The following is an 18,240-nucleotide window of genomic DNA, read 5'->3' on the forward strand; positions in this document are numbered from 1 at the left end:
GAAGCCAGATGATCTTCCAAAGGCTGCAGAGATTATAGCATATGGGAGGGATAACACTGTAACTATTGTTTATTCTGGAGAAGATGATTACAAAATTGTACCCTTAACTCATTTATTCTACCGTGAGTGAGGCTAAGATAGTCTGGTTATTGTCTCTTTGCTTTTTCTTGATTTTTTGTTTGTTCACCTTGTTTGTTAGATTTGTTTCCACAGGCTTGGTACCCTCCGTCTGTAGATTCCTGATAGCTTAAGCTGGATGTCACCCCCTGTCTGCAACTGTGATGTGTCACCCTTGGACCTGGCATCAAGCATATTAAGAACTGACCTCTCAAATGGGACCCCTTAGGACAGGGACAGCTCTACATCCGATTTCAGCAGCAAGTAGCCATAGAAGAAGAGATCTTCACCCCTTACCACAAGATTTTGGGGCCCCATTTGTTCGGGGTGGGGGGAATGATGGGGAGCTTGTGCTCAAGCGCCACCCTAAAATATGGTTTTCTGTGTTTATTGTGTGCCATTCTTGTTATATTGTTGTGAAATTTTGTTGACACCAGTTATTCCTACTGTATTTTTGTCAAGTAAGGGACATGAAAGATCTTGGGGCCGAATGTAAGGGTTATGGGATTTAAAGATCTTCCATGCCCCGTTGGACTTGCTGATGTAGCAGGAAGGGGCGGAGCAAGAGGAAGCGGAAGCCAAGCTAGCGTTCCTGCGTTGGCTGGTGGTGGTGGTGACCGCGGCAGCAGCAGAGGCAGTGGCAGCGCGAAGCCCTTTTTGAGTTAGGACTGCTAAGGACTTTCTGCTAAGGACTCCTGCTGAGGACTGCCAGGGGCCGGAGCTGCTGGGAGCGCACCTCCAGGACGCTGGGTGGTTGCTGTGAGTGGGGAGAGGAGGACCTTTGCCTGAGGTAGCCTGTTCTGTTTTAAAGGCTTGAGAATGTGGGTGCTTTCTACTTTATCTACCTGTGCCAATATCATAACTACTCTGATGGCTTTCACTTTCTGGTTTTGGGACTCAGTCTTTTGGTATCTTAATAAATTTTCTAGTTTATTTCCTCATATGGCAAACATGACGTATTTTGTAATGGATAATTATATCAGCATATTTGTAATCTCTATAGGCATTGTGAATATGGCATTGCTGATACATCCCCCCAGACCCTTTCCCATGAGAAGAGATATGCAATCACAATCACATCATCCAGTTAGCCCAAGACAGGACCACAATACCTAACTATCCATTTTGACCAAACAAGACCACAATAGCTAGCCTAGCAGAAGACAGTACCCCCAGGATGTAGAGCAGGATGCTTGACCACCTAACCATAGAAGGGGCCCACCCTATGTTAGTGTCTGTGCAGTGATACTAAAGAACTGACTAAGAGGGAAGCTATGATGTAGATAGGCTTATTATAATATCATTACTATATATATATATATATATATATATATATATATATATATATATATATACACACCCCTAACTGTATGCATTATGGGTAACCACATGCACAGCTACTCTCAAGCTGGGACCTCTCCACCCATTACCTAATCCTTCAATAAACCCCTCCTGCCTTTCTAATATTAATCATAGTACTCTATTCTATGTAAATCTTGATTGTGTAATCAGTAATATATTCTCTATAAAATTATGTGTCTTGCCTTACTGAAGTTGCTAAATTCATCTGTGGGACTTAGTCACTCATCAGAGCATGAAACCTCCAAACTATAATAAATCTTTGCAAATGACTTGGAATCGACCCGCGTCTTTGTAATTCTTTAGAGATGACTCGCTACAACACAATGCAAATCTCATCAAATATATATGAGTGTTTAAATATGTATGAGTGTACGTATGTAAGTGTGTGTGTGTGTGTAGGTACACATGCAAATAGTAAATGATAACTGAATACAGATCCTCACTGTTTTCCACAATTCTGCATATTAAGTTACACATTAATCGATAAATATTTTTTTGGATTGAATTGAATTGAAATCACTGAACTTTTCCTGACTGTTGTCGTTTGTGGGGTCATCTCTCAGCAACAATTGCTTTCAAATGTCAACCTTCTACTGACAGAGCAGTGATGTCATCCTCAGCAACCATTTCTTTGAAATGTCAGCATTCTACTAGACTAGCAGTACAGCCATTTCATAAGACACAGGATCTATCTCTGGATTGGTTTTGGATTTCTGCTTTAATTTTCTACAGGATATGGTAAAAATGTGGGTATAGTTTATCTTCTATATAAAGCACAGTGTATTGCATACTACTTCTTAGAGGTTTTTATATCATTTTAAGAATATTTTAGAAAAAGGTAAGAGACATATAGCCTTCAAAATTATAGCCAGATCATCTAATCTCCAAGCAACTGTTTCAAAGTACTTACAACAAATATATAGATAGATAGATAGATAGATGTCTGTGAGTATGTATGTATATATGTTTGAGTACATTTATAGTTTTATATACTCAGACACACCTATATCAACACAAATGTATTTACACACACATATACACTTATACAGAACACACAGTACACAGATATATACATCCTTATATAAAGAATTATAGGGGGTGGAGCCAAGATGGTCAAGTAAAAGCAGGGACTTGCTTGAGCTCCCACTCCAACAGCCTCCGATATCTATAAAAAAGTGACTCTAACCAAATTTTAGAACTACAGAACCCACAAAGTGACAGAGAGAAACAAATCTTCCACTGAAGACAGCCTGGCAAGCTGACAGGAAGGGTATATCACATCAGGTTGGGAGCCGAGCACAGTCCTGCATGAGCCATGCAGGCTCAGATTCATGGCTGAGACCAATCTGAGCAGATTTCAGGAGAGTGAATCACTGGTAGCAGTGGTGGTTTCCAGACTTCTCAACCCATAAACACCAAAGATAAAGTAAAAGGTAATTAGTGAACTCTGTTGGAATTCGGTAAGAGAAGAATGTGGTCTGACCCTTGCCCCTGGGGTGGCAGAGGTTGCAGCAGCAGGGTGGTCGCAGCTACTGCCATGTAGCTATGTCCTGAGCTCCTGGCCCACAGATCTTAGGGGGACCAAGTGACCATTCAAAGGGTAATTGCTCTTGCTCTGACCTGCTTGGATGTGGGTTGCAGTCTTGGGTGGTGCTCCTGAGGTGAGGAATGCTATCATGCGAGAGCTTGTGGTGTCTGCAGAGAGGATGTTTCCCTCATATCTCTGATAACAGCTGTGCAAAACCCCAGAAATTTGGGACACAACTCTCTCCACTCTTGAAGCAGAGAGGTATTGTGGCAAAAAATACTCAAAAGTCAAGTAATTGGCTGCCTAGATGAGCAAACAGAGGAAGAGCAATCAGACCATAGAATCTTTTAGGGGGGGCAAAGAGGATCAAAACACAGAACCAGAAGAAGACAAAAGAGTCAAAACTCCTACATCAAAAGCCTCCAAGAAAAATATGAACTGATCATAAGCCATAGAGGAGCTCAAGAAGGATTTTGAAAATCAAGCAAGAGAAGTACAGGAAAAATTGGGAAGAGAAATGAGAATGATGCAAGAAAATCATGAAAAGTGAGTCAACAGCTTGCTAAAGGAGACCCAAAAAGTACTGAAGAAAATAACACCATAAAAAATAGACTAACTCAAATGGCAAGAGGCCCAAAAATCCAATAAGGAGAAGAGCACCTTAAAAAGCTGAATTGGACAGATGGAAAAGGAATTACAAAAACTCACTGAAAAGATTAATTCCTTCAAAATTAGATTGGAGTAAATGGAAGCTAATGACTTAATGAGAAATCAAGATGCTATAAAACAGATCCAAATGAATGAAAGAATAGAAAGCAATGTGAAATATCTCATTGGAAAAATCACTGACCTGGAAAAAAGATCCAAGAGATAATCTCTAAAAAATTATTTATTTATTTTTAGTTTACAACATTCAGATCTACAGTCCCTTTAGTTTCAAATTTTCTCCCCTTCCCTCTCCTCCCCCTCCCCGCATCATGGCCGCATGTGCTCAAATATAGGATCTACAAATACCTTCACATTAACCATTAGTCAGGTTGTAAAGAAGGATTATAAATGATGGAATGATCTGTGGGAAAGAGGAACCAAAAAAAAAAAAACAAGAAAAAGAAACAGAGCAAGTAGTTTGTTTCAATCTACATTCAGACTCCTCAGCTCTTTCTATCAATGTGGAGATCTCTTTCGATCAGGAGTCTTTTGGAGTTGTTTTATAACCTTACATTGCTGAGAGGAGCCCAGTTTATTGAAGTTAGTAATCATACATACAGTGTGTCTGTGATTGTGTACAGATTTCTCCTGGTTCTGCTCTTCTCACTCAGCTTCAGTTTATATAAGTTTCTCCAGGATATTATTAAATCTGTCTGCTCCTCATTTTTTATAGCACAGTAGTATTCCATTACATTCACATACCACAACTTATTCAGCCATTCCCCAATTGATGGGCATCCCCTTGATTTTCAATTCTTTGCTATCACAAAAAGAGCTGCTATAAATGTCCTCCTCCCACTTCTCTTATCTCTTTGGGATATAGCCCTAAAAGTTCTTTGGGCATAGTTCCAGATTACTCTCCAAAATGGTTGGATCAGTTCATAACTCCACCAAGAGTGCATTAGTGTTCCAATTTTTCCACATCCTTGAGGAGAGATAATTTTAAAATTATTGGACTACCTGAAAGCCATGATCAAAAAAAGAGCCTAGACATAATCCTTCAAGAAATTATCAAGGAAAACTGCCCTGATATTCTAGAACCAGAGGGCAAAATAGAAATGGAAAAAAATTCAGCAATCACCTATTGAAAAAAGATCCGAAAAAGAAAACTCCTAGGAATATTATAGTCAAATTCCAGAGTTCCTAGGTCAAGGAGAAAATACTGCAAGAAGTCCATTGAAGAAACAATTTGAGTATTGAGGAAACACAATCAGGATAACACAAGATGTAGCAGCTTTTACATTAAGGGATCACAAGGTTTAGCTATGATATTCTGGAGGTCAAAGAAGCTAGGATCAAAATCAAGAATCATCTACCCAGCAAAACTGAGTATAATACTTCAGGGGAAGCTATGGATATTCAATGAAATAGAGGATTTTCAAGCATTCTTGATGAAAAAAAAAAGAGCTGGGGGCGGAGTCACAATGGCGGAGCAGAAGCAGGACCTGCCCTGGGCTCTGGCTTCCACCTTCCCCAATCCATGTAAAAAGGGGACTCTAAACAAACTTTGAAGCTGCAGAACCCACAAAATGACACAGAGAAGCAAACCTCCCGCTGAGGACAGCCTGGCAGGCCAGCAGGAATCGGCCAGCACAGTGCTCTGGGAGCCGAGACCGAGGCTTTAGCTCCAGGGCAGGCCTGACCAGCTGCTGGCCGGAGGGACCCCAGATCAGCAGCAGCTGTGGCCCTTTCCAGATTTGTCAACACACAGATGCGAATGACAAAGTGAGAGGTCAGTGCAGTCTGGATTTTGGAACCCAGTAAGTGGGAGTGCGTGGCTTTTGCCTCCCAGGGTGAGAAGCTGCTGAGACCCTCGGCACAGCCAGCCAGAGACACATGGCAGCTTCAGCTCCTGGCTGGCAATGTGTAGGGGGACCAAGCACCAGTCTGAGGGGTAATTTCTCTTGCTTTAACCTTCTTGGATCTGGATTGCAGTCTAGGGTGGAGGTCCTGGGGTGTGTGTCCAGCCTGCCAGAGCATGTGAAGACCTCAGAGAGGGCACCCATCTAATACCTCCAGCAGCTGAGAAAACCCCAGCATTTGGGACAAAATCTCCCCTGTCTTGTGGCAGAGTCCTACTGTGGCAAAAAGCCCAGGGTTCAAGTGACTAAAGGGCGACATGACCAGGCAAAGGAAACAAAGCAGAGAGAAGATTCCAACATTAGACTCCTATTTTGGGGACAAAAAGGAGGAAAGCATGGAACAGGAAGAAGGCAGTGAAGTCAAAACTCCTGCACCAAAAGCTTCTAAGGAAAATACGAGCTGGTAACAGGGCATAGAGGACCTTAAGAAGCAGATAAGAGAAATGCAGGAAAAATTGGGAAGAGAAATGAGAACAATGCAAGAAAATTATGAAATGAGAGTCAACAGCCTGACTGAGGAAAATAACACCTTAAAAAAACAGACTAACTCAAATGGCAAAAGAGGCTCAAAAAGGCAATGAGGAGAAGAATGCCTTAAAAAGCCGAATTTGCCAGATGGAAAAAGAATCTCAAAAGCTCAGTGAGGAGAATCATGGCTTCAGAATTATACTGGAACAAATGGAAGCTAATGACTTTATGAGAAATCAAGATGCTGCTAAACATATCCAAACAAATGAAAGAATAGAAGGCAATGTGAAATATCTCATGGAAAAAACCACTGACCTGGAAAATAGATCCAGAAGAGATAATTTAAAAATTATTGGACTACCTGAAAGCCATGATCAAAGTAAGAACCTGGAAGTCATCCTCCAGGAAGCACTCAAAGAAAACTGCCCTGATGTTTTAGAAGCAGAGGGCAAAATAGAGGTTGAAAGAATCCACCGATCAGCTCCTGAAAAAGATCCCAAAAAGAAATCTCCTAGGAATATTATAGCCAGGTTCCAGAATTCCCAGAGCACTGTGCTGGACGATTCCTGCCAGCCTGCCGTGCTGTCTTCAGTGGGAGGTTAGCTTCTCTGTGTCATTTTGTGGGTTCTGCAGCTCCAAAGTTTGTTTAGAGTCCCCTTTTTACATGGATTGGGGAATGTGGATGCTGGAGCAGCAGGGAGATCCTGCTTCTACTCTGCCATCTTGACTCCACCCCCCCCTCCCCCTCCGAAGTTCCTTTTTTTAGGGAGGTATTTTCTCCAGTTAGATTTTGAACCTTCTGTCCCAGCACACAAATTTTACTTTTTAGGGGTTTGTTTTCTTCAGTGAGATTTTTTTTTTCCAATTCGGTCAATGCAGATTTACATTTATCTTCTACCTTTTTAATTTGGCTTTTTAAATCTTTCTTGATCTCCTCCAAGAATACTTTTTGGGACTGAGACCAGTTCATATTTCCTTCTGTAGTCTCAGGTGTGGATACAGAGTCCATGGTGTCTCCTGAAAGTGATTCTTCTCATTCACAATATTAGGATTCATTTGTCTTTGGTCTTCCCTTTGCATGTTGCTTCTGGCCCATTGTGATTGCCTATTTCCTGAACTTTAAAGTGTATTTCTTTTTTTTTTAAGCAATTGGGGTTAAGTAACTTGCTCAAGGTTACATGGCCAGTTATTTTTGTGTGGGTGCCGAGTATCTGAGGCCAGAATTGATCCCAGGTCCCCTGACACTGGGGTCGGTGCTCTTACTCACTGCACCACCTGGCCACCCCTTAAAGTGTATTTCTACTTTTTGTGTACAGAGGGCTCTGACCCACACTTCTCAAGCTGTTGACTCTGTGTGTCTTTTTTGTGCCTCTGGGTGTCTAGACTGAGGCCAAGGCCAAGACTGTCAGTGTTTCCCCCGAGTTACCCTGAGGCTCACAGAATAACCTGTAGTGGAGGGGTGGTCTGGCCACTTCAGATTTCCACCTCTATGCCCCTGGGCTACAGCTCAGGCAGTCTCAGCAGCTGATTGCCAGCAGCATTGGTGTCTGCAGATTCCTCTGGTGGTACTAAGGTCCACCTTGGCTTGTTTTGTTAGTGCTTGCTGGCTCCACCACCCTGGGCTTTGGGATGTCCAGCTGGTCAGCTAAGGTGGGGCTTGTTGTGACTCCTCCAGCCCTGCACTTCAGACTCCTTACTGCCTCAGTTACACCCTTTCTCAGTAACTCCTAAGCCTGAGGCTGTTTCCATTATTTCAGGATTTCACTCTGGGTAGGGCATTTATCTTTGGGTTTTCTGGATCAGGGAGGGGGGAATCAGAGAAGCTAGGGTTTACTTTGCCATCTTGGCTTCTGGAAGATCAGATACTTGATTTTTAAACTTCTAGGCTGTGGGCTGATAGCCCCAGGAGAAGGTGCTGTCTCTGCTGCGGGTCCTGTACTTTCTCTTACCTAGCTCCAACAGATCCTCCTTCCTGTGGTGAGACAACTGCAAATCACCCTTGGGGTGGGTGAGTCTGCTGGCTGGAGCTCCTTCTCACTCTGTAGCCTGCTCTCAGGTCCGCACTGGTGCAGCCCCTGTTTGCTCCACACTCCCCCTGCCTAGACCTATGTGGGCACTTTCCTGGACTGGGAATCTGCCACTCTCCATCTCCCAATGGATTCTGTCACTCTAAAATCTGTTCAGATTCACTTTTTAAAGTTTAGTGACAGGACTCATGGAGGAGCTTAAAAAAGTTACTACTTTGGTTCTGCCATCTTGGCTCCACCCCATCCCCAAATTCTTCTTATGATACTTTATGTTGCTGATACCTAAACCAGGAAGAACCAAAACAGAGAAAGAAAATTATTGACCAAATTCCCTAATGAATATAGAATGCAAAAATTTTAAATGAAATACCAGTAAAAAGATTACAGAAACTTATGATGAGAATAATACACTATGACCAGGTAGGATTTATACCAGGATTGCTGGGCTGGTTCAATATTAGGAAAACTATCAGTATAATCAATCATATCAACAATAAAACTAGTAGAAACCATATGATTATCTCAATAGATGCAGAAAAAGCTTTTGACAAAATACAATTTTTAACATTTGTTGGAGTTTTTTGCTTTGACTTTCAAATTCTATCCCTTCCTTTCCTCCTCCCTGAGATAGCAAGCAATCTGATATAGGTTATACATGTTCAATCACGTAAAACATTTTTCATATTAGTCATTTTGTAGAAAGGAGAAAAGAAAAAAAGAGAAGGGGGAAGAGAGAGAGAGAGCTTCTTCTGGAGTCTCAGTTCACATATGGTAAATGAATTGAACAACTTGTTAGAAGAAGATTACAGGGTCTCTTTGTAAGTACTGAGGCAGGAATCTGTTGCTTTGCCCATACTTGAATATGAATTGCAGGTCTGGGTGGCATTCCTGGGGCAAGTAGGGGCACTAGCATAACAAAGCCTGTGGAAGTAGTGCCCTCACTGTTCCAGGGCAGAAAAAGATGCTTGTGGTCAGTCATAGACCAGAACACAGAACAGGAGAGGAGTAAACACCTCTTCTTGGATGATGCCACCTTGGAAGACCTGAAAATTTACAAGTCCCTATAAGTATCTCTTAAAACAGTTGCACAAAACCACTGAAGCTTGGGACAGTATGCACTCCACACTGGAAGGAGAGCCCTACCTTAACAATGAGTTAAAAAGTCAAGTAGCAGGCTGAGGAAATGAGCAAACAATGGAAAAACTCTGTCTATAGACACTTTGGTGACAAGGAAGATCAAAATATTCACTCATAAGAAGACAACAAAGTCAAAGCTCCTACATCCAAAGTCTCCAAGAAAAATATGAATTGGTCTCAAGGCCATAAAAGAGCTTGAAAAAGATTTTGAAAATCAAGTAAAAGATGTAGAAAAAAAATTAAAATAGAAATGAGAGTGATGCAAGAAAATCATGAAAAATGAGTCAACAACTTGCTACAGGAGACCCAAAAAATACTGAATTAAATAACACATTAAAAATGGACTGGACTAAGGACATCTAGTGGCACAGTGAATAGAGCACCAGCCCTGGAGTCAGGAGAACCTGAGTTCAAATCCAGCTTCAGACACTTGACATTTACTGTGTAACCTTGGGCAAGTCATTTAACCCCAATAGCCTTGCCTTCCTCCCTCCAAAAAAAAAAAAAATAGACTAGTCTAAAGGGCAAAGAGGTCCAAAAAGCCACTGAGGAGAGGAATGGAGATAATGGAAGCTAATGACTCTGAGAAATCAAGAAATTATAAAACAAAACCAAAAGAATGAAAAAATAGAAAACACTGTGGAATATCTCATTGGAAATACAACTGATCTGGAAAATAGATCTAGGAGAAATAATTTTAAAATTATTGGACCCCTTGAAAGTCATAATAAAAAAAAAAAACCTAGACATCATCTTTCAAGAAATTATCAAGGAAAACTTCCCTGATATTCTATAACCAGAGGGCAAAATAGAAATTGAAAGAATCCACTGAGGGGCGGCCAGGTGGCTCAGCGAGTAAGAGCACTGGCTCCAGTGTCGGGATGACCTGGGGATCAAATCCGGGCGCAGATACTTAGCACCACACCCAGAAATAACTGGCTGTGTAACCTTGAGCAAGTTACTTAACCCCAATTGCTTAAAAAAAAAAAAAAAGAATCCACTGATCACCTCTTGAAAGAGATCCCAAAATGAAAATTCCCAGGAATATTATAGCCAAATGCCAATATTCCCAGGTCAAGGAGAAAATATTACAAGCAGTCAGAAAGAAGCAATTTAAGTATTGTGGAACCACAATCAGGATAACACAAGATATAGCAGCTTCTACCTTAAGGAACCAGAGAGTTTGGAATATGATTTTTGGAGGTCAAAGGAGCTAGGATTAAAACCAAGAATCACCTACCCAGCAAAAGTGAGTATAATAAAAAAAAGTGAGTATAATCTATGAGGGGGAAAACTGACATTCAATGAGACAGAAGAATTTCATGCATTCTTGAGAAAAGACCCAAGCTAAATAGAAAATCTGACTTTCAAATATAAGGATCAAGAGAGACATGAAAAGGTAAACAGGAAAGAGAAATAATAAGGGACTTATTAAAGTTAAACTGTTTACATTACTTCATGGAAAGATGATATTTGTAACTCATAAGGCCTTTCTCATTATTAGGGTAGTTGGAAGGAATATATATAGACCGAGGACAGAGAGTGAGTTGGATATGAAATGATGATATCTAAAAAATAAAATTAAGGGGTGAGATAGTAATGCACTGGGAGAAATAGAAAGGGATCAGTAGAATGGGGTAGATGATCTCACATAAAAAGAACAATAAAAATCTCTTACAGTGGAGAGGAAGAGGGGGAAGGTGAGGGAATAAGTGAACATTAGAATTGGCTTAAAGAGGGAGTAACATACACACTCACTTGGGGATAGAAATCTATCTTACGCTACAGGAAAGTAAGGGGAAAGGGAATAACTGAAAGGTGTGAAGGGGTTAAAGAAAGGAGGGCAGATTGGGAGAGGGTGTAATCAGAAGTAAACACTTGTGAGGTGGGATAGGGTGAAAGGAGAGAATAGAATAAACAGGGGTAGAGGGAATAGGATGGAGGGAATAGCAATAGTAACTGCAAAAAATTTTTTGAAGTTTCTCTAATAAAGGCCTCTTCTCAAACATGAAGATAACTGTGTCAAATTTATAAAAATAAGAGCCATTCTCCAATTGATAAATGATTAAAAGATATAACCAATGTTTCAATGAGGTAATTAAAGTTATCTATAGGCATGTGAAAAAAATATTCTAACTCACTATTGACTGAAGATATACAAATTAAAACAATTCTGAGGTACTGTCTCATACCTATTAGATTAGCTAATAGGACAAAAAAGGTAAATGACAAATGTTGGAGGGGATGTGAGGAAAATGAGCCATTGATGTACTATTAATAGAGTTGTAAATTTATTAAACTCCATTCTATAGAGCAATTTGGATCTCCATTCTATAGAGCAATTTGGAACTATGCTCAAAATGGCTATTAAAATCACACATACTGTTTGATATAGCGATAGCACTACTAGGTCTGCATCCCAAAAGAGATTTTAAAAAACAAAAAATATAAGGACCTATGTGTACAAAAATATTTATAACAGCTCTTTCCAAGGGTAAAGAATTAGAAATTGAGGGGATGCACATCAATTGGGGGATGGCTGAACAAGTTGTGGTATGTAATTATGATGGAATACTCTTGTAGTATAAGATATGGTGAGAAGGATGCTGCCATAAAAGTCCCAGCTCCCTCCAGTCTTCTTTGAAGGTGAACCAAGTTCACAAGAAATGCCCTAGTATGCACTGTGAGGTTCAGTGAGCTCAGCCCAGGTCACAGAGCTAGGATGTGTCAGAAATGAGATTTGAATCTTCCTAATTCTAGGGGAAGTTCTCTCTATTCACCATGGCCTACTGCCTCTTAAAATTGTCTCAAGATGCCTCCAAGGTGCCTCCAATCCCATTAGTACCTTAAGGATCCAAGCTATCCAGTAATTTTCTACTAACTGAATCTTGTTTTTAAAAAAGTCATACAGAGAATATTGGTCATATATCCTTGACCTCTGCACACAAATCATGCTACAAAAAGCGTTATTGGTTCTGCCCAAAACACAATCAAACTCTTTTATCCAGAAATATCACTACTTGGTCTGTATCCCAAAGAGATAACAAAGACAAGGAAAAGACCTACATGCACAAAAATATTTATAGCAATTCTTTTTGTGATGGCAAAGATTTGGAAATTGAAGGGATTCCCATCAATTGGGGGATGGCCGAACAAGCTGTGGTATATGAATGTAATGGAATACTATTTGTGCTATCAGTATTGATGAGCAAGCAGATTCTAGGAAAAACCTGAAAATACTTACATGAACTGATGCTGAGTGAAGTGAGCAGAACCAGGAGAACATTGTACACAGTAACAGCAACATTGTGTGATGACCAACTATGATTTAACTCCTCTCAGAAATACAATGATTCAAGAAATCCCCTAATAGAGTTTGGATGAGGCTTAAATTACCAGAGTTGAAAACTTTAAAAAGCTGGAGAGCTTGAAACAGAGTTTATCACCATTGTCTTCAAGATGTGATTCTTAGGAATATAATATATTCACTTTGTTCACTTCTTGTTGAATGGCCACAGGCAGTTTACTGTCTGATCTTCCAGAAGTTGAGGGTTTCCTACAGTAAAGGAGAACAAAGACATCACAAAAAAAACACCACCAAAAAGCATAGGAGATAATCTGTTCACCTTCCTCTGAACTGTTCATCTTTCAACAACATGATTATGTTCCAATTCTGTAAGTCTATACCAGTTGTTCTGGGCTGAGCTTGTCTCAAACCAGTCCTCTGCTAGTTTAGGCTTAATATTAGAACAAAATGAAACATTAATAAGTCATTCAACAGTTAGCAAAATGAGTAATTAGTCATAGCAGAAGAATGTTAAACAAAGATGGGCAAAGAGGTGATTGAGTTGAGCAAAGCTCCTTGCCTGATCTACCCATTGTGATACATAAGCCAAGCATCCCCAGTTCTCTGTTCCTCTTTTGTAATCAGGGGGTAAGAAATTGACATCAACAGTCTGAAAGGTTAGTCCCTTGAGCCAATCAAGCCTCAAGGAAGGTCTTTTAAGAAAAACTAGACTAATTTACATGGGAGAAAAGACTAGAAGATTGATCCTGTCACATGGAACAATTCAATACTGAAGAACTAGTAGGTCAAAGAACAAAACATAGAAAAATATCTAAATTAATCAAAGAAAATAACAACAGTGGGATAACATATCAAAATTTAGAGATTCAAACAAAAATTCATACGTTCTGTGTCTTTAAACACTTTCATTAAACAAAATAAAAAATTAACTAAAAAGGCAACTAAAATTCTCTAAATAATTAAATGATAAAATGAAAATTTTGGTGAAGAAGAGATTAACACAACTGAAAGCAAAAAAAAAAAAAATGCATGGGGGGTGGCTAGGTGGTGCAGGGAATACAGCACCAGCCCTGGAGACGGGAGGACCTGAGTTTAAATTTGACCTCAGACACTTAACACTTACTAGCCAAGTGACCTTGGGCAAGTCACTTCACCCCAATTGCCCTGCCCTCCCCCATCCAAAAAATTGTATGAATAAAAAAAACTAGAAAGTGGTCAGGGAAACTAATAAAACTGATAGACTACTAGCTAGTAGAGGCAGAGAGAGTGCTGGGCCAGGAGTCAGGAAAACTTAAGTTCAAATCCAATCTTAAACTTACATTCATGCTACCCTAGGCAATCCAGTTAACCTGTTCATGACTCAGTTTCCTTAACTGAAAAATGAAAAAAAATAGCACCTATTTTATAGGGTTCTTATGAGGATCAAATGAGATATTTGTGAAGCAAAAAATATCATAGTGCAAGCCCATACTGGACAGCTAGATGGCACAGTGGATAGAGTTCAAATACAGTCTCAGACACTTACTAGATGTGTGACCCTAGGCAAATCACTTAATCCTTTTTCCTCAGTTCCTCAGATGGAGAAGGAAATGGCAAATCACTCCAATATCTTTGCCAAGAAAATTCTAAATGGAATCATGAAGAATTGGACATGACAGAAATGACTCAATAACGACAATTAGGCTTAATAAATGCTTATTCTCTTCCTCTCCTAATTATTCTTCTGGCTTCAAGTGTCCCCCTACTGAAAATCCATCTTCCACTCAGCTGTCAAGGTAATTTTTTCTCTCAAGCACAGATTTGTCCATATTATTCTCTGATTGGTACAACACCACTTCTTATTTAAAAACAAAATAGAGGTAGAAGATAGTGATGAAGGTGAAGATGAGGATGATTCTGAAGAAGAAGCTATAGATCCGACATCCACCAAAGGGAAGACTGCTTCTGTGAAAGCTACCCCTGGTAAAGCTGAGAAAGTCAAGGAATCTGAGGAGGAGGAAGAAGATGAAGAGAAAGAGGAGAAAGAGGAGGAGGAAAAGAAGGAAGAAAGGATGAATCACCAGGAAAGAAGAAAAAGGAAATGGGTAAACAGAAAGACACCAAAGCCAAGAAAAAGAAATTGGAAGCTGAAGCATCTACAAATTTCGATCTATTCATTGGCAGCCTGACCTTAAATAAAACTACTCCTGAGCTAAAAACTAGTATCACAGACTTATTTGGAAAAAAAAAAAGGACATCCTTACTGGCTTCACCAGGAAGTTTGGCTACATGAAATTCAAATCTGCTGAAGATGTGGAAAAGACTCTGGAACTCAGTGGGTCCAACATGCTTGGCCCTGAAATGAAGCTAGAAAAAGCAAAAGAGAACAAGAAAGATTGAGATGCAAAAACACTCTTTCTCAAGAATCTACTCAAGAAAGTGTTTGAAGACATTATTGGGGTCGGATTGGTCTGTGCCATAGATCAGATATCCAAAGGAATTGACTATATTGAATTTAAGAAAGAAGCAGACGTGGACAAAGTCTTAGAAGAGAAATAGGGAATAAGATTGATTGCTGGGCACTCATGATGGACTATACAGAGTAAAAAGTCAAGGAAAAGAAAACTCAAGAGGGGAGAAGAATAATTACTGGAATGAAAACAATAGAAAGTTGGCAGACTCAAAGACATTGGTGCTGAATAACCTTGCCTACAGCACCACTGAAGTCTGCAAGAAGTGTTTGAGAAGACAACATCCATCAGCTTGTCCCAGAATAACCAAGGCCAACTTAAAAGGTATGAATTCATTGAATTTGCTTCCATGGAAGATGCAAAAGCAGCTTTGATTTTTACAAGAATATAGAGATTGAAAGCAGAACCATTTGACTAAGATGAAGGGACAGAAGACAACTAATACAGCCCCAAGGAGCCAGTCCTTTTTCATCATCTGTTCAAAGACATGATAGAAGAAACATTGAAAGATTCACTTCATGGTTCTATTGGGGCCAGATAGTCAAAGACAGGGAGACAGGGTCATCAAAAGGGTTTGGGTTTGTGGACTTCAACTCAGAAGGGGAAAAGCTGCAAAGTAGGTGATGGAAGACAGGGAAATTGATGGAAACAAAGTAACTCTGAACTGAGCTAGTTCATTCCAGTTCATTGAGAGGGCAGTTATGGTAGCTGTTGGTGGTTGTGGAGGCTCAGTGGCCAAGGAGGCAGTAGAGGAGGTCAAGGAGGCTTTGGTGGCAGAGGCCGAGGAAATTTTGGAGGTTGGGTAGTTGAGGAATGTTTTCCAATGCATCTCATTGTGTGCAATTGTTTGTGGGTCATGTCAGTACCCATCAGAGACATCATAAGGTAAACAAAATAGCAGAGATTATAGTGTGAGTTCATTGACAATATGGACATTGTGGTGCTGATAACATGTCCATGAAAACATATGATACCCCTAACTCAGGACTATTCCTGCCCATCTGGATCTCTTTTGCCAGTCAGAGCACTCACCTAATCCAAGCAGTCCTCAACCTATCCCCAGTTGGCAAACTTGCATTCTCCCATCCTAAGACAAGTGGTTTATTTCTGTCAATCAACAACTCCATCAAAATGCATTTGATTGCCTAGGCCAGTTTTCCAACCATTTCCAGCCATGTCTGTGACAAATCAATTCCACTCTAGGAAAGGGAAATGGTCCAGTGGTTTCTGAGATCATGTATACAGGAAGACAGTGGGTAAAAATGAATTGTTTCAGTCAGATCTTGCTGACTCTCTCTGTCCCTTCCTTATTCCTTTCCCAGTTGAGAGTTGCTTTGGCCTCAAGATCCTTGCATCCAAAGAGGGTTCTGCATACTCTTGAGAAGTAGCTTAGATGCTCCTCAATTCGCAGACTTCTTTTCCTCTGGGATGGTTTGGACAACCAAGACCAGAAAGGGCTTGGGAATGTTGGAATGGTATGGTTGGGATATATCTTAACTATCATGGGTATGCATTTATTTAGGAGAGAGATGAATTAGTGGTAATTCTGATTCTCTAACAGCATTGGGATAAGAAAGTAGAAAAAGGTATCCTCTATGCAGCTTTTTAGGGGGCAAGGATTTTGTATCATTCCCCTCATATGGTTTTCAGGGAGCAGAAGGCTTTGGTGAGTGAGTTAGGGAATACTGAGAAAATGACAGTATTTGGAGAATCTCCAACTTAGATCCCAGGATAGGTTGTATGCAAGAAGCTTATGACCTCTAAGCCACTTTAATACAGATGACCCTGATGAATGAAGAATTGTTAACTGTGTCAAAAATGTCGTCATCATTGCTGTGTTCTTCGTATTCCTGGTCCTGGTCCAGTTCATCAGCTAATTTGTTCATTGACTCATCATACCCCGAATTAGGAGACACACTGGGAACTACAAAGATGTTGCATTGTTGACCACATTAATGAGATCATTGAGACCTGAGACTCAGTCTTTCTCAAGGAAGTAACTAGTGAAGGGGGTAAGAAATTAATATCACTAACTTTTGCCCTACACATTTTTTCTTATTTTTCTTTATGGTTTCTCAGGTGGTGGAGGCTGTTGTGATTGCTTTACTTTTTATTTTCCCTCCTATGCCAGGAAGATTGTTTGGAAAACCTTGAAGACATTTAAATGGTGGAAAGTCATCTTGGAAAATCCTTTGGATAGTGATACAATGGGAATGGGTTTTCACCCCATCTGCTTCCCTCCTCCCTCCTTTCCAGGAAAGAGGCATTCCCTAAAAGGCAACAATGCTGTCTCTGGGGCTGACCTTACCTTCTGATCACCTAAGGATATTTAAAAGTCCCATCCATATGGAGTTGTGTAGTTCCAGAGTGCCTTATATGGTAGATGTCTAAAGATCACAAGAGTCACTATACCTCTGCTCTTCAAACACTTTTCTATGTAGAAAAAAGGAGGTTGTATCTATTGAAGAAAAGTGTCATATTCGTTTTGCAAGTTCCTGCTGTCTTAGGGCTAAGTAAACCTCCATTTGTTAAACTTTCTATGATTTATGAGTGCCTCATTTCATCCCAATATCAAACATGAACTAATAATGTATTGACATTAATCCCCACCTCTCAGTCCTCCTCTAGCTAAGAAGTGGGGATGATCCCCCAAGGTCAACACCTCCTCCCTCTGATGGCATTTGAATCTCTGATTCCAATTAGGACACTGCTTCTCTGCATTTTCTGAGGACATCTCTTATTCCAATAGCCTTATGATTTTATACAGGCCCCAGAAGGTATGCCCAAGTTCCTGAGTCAATCCTAAGGGATTTCTTGTTATACCTAGGAAGGCCTTGTTCATACCTCATGAGCAATTAAATGTGCTCTCCCATTTACAGTATTACTTAATCTAAGTGAAGTGGGGTAAATTATTATCCACCTCAATGCCCTCTTTATATACTAAAATACATTTATATATGCTTATACAATAAAAATGCAATTTAAATGTAGGAAGCACATGGGTACACTGCTTTGCCCATGTAAGGTTAGGTAGGTTCACATGGGTCTGTCTAGATGTGACTAGATCAGAGAAGCAAGAATAGATATCTCTAAAATCTCCCTCCCCTACTTCTTCAAGAATACTTTGATTCCTTCTCAGAGAGAAAGAAGGACATTATAGCCACAGGTTCTCCACTCTGCTCTCCTCTGAGAAAAAGGATACCAAGCTAGAATTATATCTATCTGCTCCTTTAAATTAATTCAGGCTATTCACTAGAAGATATAAATACTAAAT

At 40.1% G+C, this 18,240-nt stretch overlaps 1 pseudogene; it reads right to left on the bottom strand.

The window, feature by feature from the left end:
- LOC138164143 (host cell factor C1 regulator 1 pseudogene) overlaps window positions 1-16,852 on the bottom strand; it is a 22,666-nt pseudogene extending 5,814 nt beyond the window's left edge.
- Between the last annotated feature and the right edge of the window lie 1,388 nt (window positions 16,853-18,240).

Source organism: Petaurus breviceps, unplaced genomic scaffold (genome assembly GCF_028583685.1).
Source record: "Petaurus breviceps papuanus isolate PSGF00001 unplaced genomic scaffold, PetGlider_PUasm1.0 189, whole genome shotgun sequence".
Lineage (NCBI taxonomy): Eukaryota > Metazoa > Chordata > Mammalia > Diprotodontia > Petauridae > Petaurus > Petaurus breviceps.